Raw genomic sequence first — 3,196 nt, 5'->3', positions numbered from 1 at the left:
GTTAGCAGTTTAGTATACATATCTATACCTGTATCTATCTATTTATCTAATCTATATCCATATGTATCTATTAATGACAAAAGTAGACTTTTCTACCAGTGTCTGGTCCCACCAGAGAATTAATAACAGGACTTTTTCTACTATGCCACCACCATAACTCTGCCTTGGAAGACTCACCAGAGACTTGGGCTATTGCCAAGGAGAATATTCACAAGGATAGTTTGGATAGGGCCCAGAAAGTCTTAGGGCCTAATTCTGGATCAGTAGCAGTGAGAATCACAAGTAGATCTTAAAGCAACATTTTTTCTCTCAGGTAAAAAATGACATAACTCAGAAGTGGTGTTGTACCTAGGAAAGCAGCTGAAGATAATTCTTTGTGCACACCATGGAGAGAAGCTCCAGCTCTTCTGTAAGGAGGTTGGGAAACTAATTTTCTGGTTTTGTGAACATTCTCAGGAACACTGTGGTTACCATACATTTCTCATGGAGGAGGTCACCCAGGAGTATCAGGAAATGTTCCAGGAGTCTCTGAAGAAGTTGAGGAAAGAGCAGCAGGAAACTGAGAGGCTAAGAGCTATTATCAGAGAGAAGAGGGCATCCTGGAAGAATCAGATGGAGCCTGAGAGACACAGGATTGAGACAGAGTTTAATCAGCTGCAAAGTATCCTAAACAAAGAGGAGGAGTAGGAAGTAATGAAATTGGAGAAGGAGGAAGGATCTGAGTATTATAGAGAAAGCTGAAGGTGAGCTAATCCACCAGAGCCAGTCACTGGGAGAGCTAATTTCGATCTGGAGAGTTAATGCCGAGGCTCAGTATTGGATCTGCTGCAGGTTGTAAGTAATGTCATGGAAAGGAGTAAGTTCTGGACCCTGAGGAAGCCCAAATTCTCCAGACCAAGCTGAGAAGTATGTTTCAAGTCCAAGATCTGAAAAAGATCCTGCAGATGTTTTGAGATTCGACAGATATGCAGAGCTACTGGGTAGACATGACTCTGAATCCCCATATGGCTAATTTAAATCTTGTCCTGTCTAAAAATTGGAGACAGGTGGGATTCATGGGTACTAAGCTATCTGGACCTTCTGGTTTGGAAGAACATTGTGACTGTAGTGTCCTGGCTCTTAGCTCTTCTCCTTAGGAAAATACTACTGAGAGGTAGATGTGACCAGTAAGACTACCTGGATACTGGGGAGTGTGCAATAATTCCATGGGACCTAACTTTTCTTTCAAGACAGTTTGCTAAAAACCAGAATGCTTATTCCAGACACCACCACAGAATGGATACTGGGTGATTGGGTTGCAGCATAAATGTGAAGAGAGAGCCTGTGAAGAGTCTTCCATTTTCCTACTCCTCTCTAGGACTGTGCCCACTTGCCACATTGGGATTTTTTTAGACTAGGATGACGCTGTCTTATTTTATAATGTCATGAATCATGACTTGCCTATCTACACTCTCTCTAAATATTACTTTTCTACTGCCATTTGTCCATACTTTAATCCTTACAACAGTATAGTCCCAAGGACCCTACATCCCCTAAGTTTTTTGACATCCTGTGGCCCCTACCAACAGTTAAGTAGTACCATTCACCCTGTGGCTTATCTGCATTTGAGTCTCCTTTCTGATCTCTTTTGTGTTCTCACTCCTTTTCTGTTGAACATTCATTCACTCAATAGTAGGGTAGTCACATGATAATAATGGTGAACATCCTTGACAGATGTTAAAGGAGGATGGGGGAGCTTTCAACATTTTATCATCAAGCATATATGGCATTAGATGGAAATTTTTTTTTCATTGATGCATGGACCAAATCTAAGAAATTTTTTTCTATTAATTGGCTGCAAGTTTTTGTATTGAATGAAATATGAATTCAACAGATTTCCTATAATTATTGAGATAACTGTGTGTCATTTTTACTGTTATCAGGGACAAGTACATTGATTTATTTCCATTGTTAAATCTACCACAAATTCCTGAAATAAATTATTATTAATTGTTGGAGGCAAATAATTAATTAGGTTTTATTTCCATCTATGTTTATAAAAGAAATTGGCCTGTAACTTTACATTCTTGTAATTTCTTTTATAAAATGCAATAATGAGCAAAGAAATTACTGTGTAATTATATAAAGGATTGAGTGCTAAATACAAACCATTGTCATTTCTATGGCTTTAAGTTCACATTAAAGGAAGAGCTTTTAACTTCAGCCTTCATTATAAACTCTACCACAACCTTCATCCTTAACCTTAAAAATTTAAGGGTGGCAAACAAAAAATGAAAAAGAAATATACTTTCCAAGTTAATTGAAGTTTAAAAAAAGGAAAGGAAAAAAAAAAAAAACTAAGCAGGGGGTGGGGGCACTGAGAAGAAAATGATCCATCCAGTACAGATTTTTTCTTTGGAATGGAAGACAAATGCAGAGAGAAGATACTGAATGTACTTTTAGAAAGAGGTTGATTTATTCCAGCTTCTCCATACCCCCTTTTCTTTATGTCCAAGTACAAATAGCTGGTGAATGAGTAGCTGTGATTTAGGTGGAAAAGTGCCATATTCTTTATTTTTTGTTTTTCTTCTTCTTCTCCTTCTCCTTTTCCTATCCACTTTCTGAACCAACCAGAAAAGAAATTATAAAGTTGATGTGAGGATAGACACTAAGATCAAGATGGCTGTCTAACACTGTAGCCAAGAGCCACCAGGGCTATTAAGTGCTTCAAATGTGAATAATTTGAATGAAATGTGCTGTAAGTATAAAATAAATACTGGATTTTGATTGAAAATTACATTAAATATTTCAATAAAGCTTATATGTTGCAGTGATTATATTTTGAATATTTTGGGTTAAATAAAATGTATTACTCAAATCGAAGAAAGAAGAAAAAAAAAAGGAAACCAAGGCTCCTTGGCATAGACACACTCTCTCAACTAGTTTGCTAGTATTGATAAAACTTTTGTCTCCCTCACAGTCCTCACCAATAGAGTACTTGATGTCTTCAATGTGATTCTCTCCTATTATCCATATTGCCCTAGGTATACTCTATTAGTCTCTAACTTATGACCACCTCCAATAACTTGCCCTTCATACCTAGCTATACACAGACTCTCCTGCCCAAGTGACTCTAATCTCATCTCTTCTCAGGGCTAGGAGTTGAGTGGATAGACAGGATCCTTTCCCCTTCTATTTCCTTTGTGAGCTTTGTTTT

The 3,196-nt window shown here is 37.5% G+C and overlaps 1 pseudogene; it reads left to right on the top strand.

Moving 5' to 3' along the window:
* Positions 1-334: 334 nt before the first annotated feature.
* LOC107134762 lies at positions 335-1,572 on the top strand (annotated as a pseudogene).
* The last annotated feature ends 1,624 nt before the right edge of the window (positions 1,573-3,196 follow it).

This window comes from Marmota marmota, unplaced genomic scaffold (assembly GCF_001458135.2).
Source record: "Marmota marmota marmota unplaced genomic scaffold, marMar, whole genome shotgun sequence".
Lineage (NCBI taxonomy): Eukaryota > Metazoa > Chordata > Mammalia > Rodentia > Sciuridae > Marmota > Marmota marmota.
The sequence above is the reverse complement of the archived record's forward strand: the minus strand, read 5'-3'. Positions and strand labels throughout refer to the sequence as shown.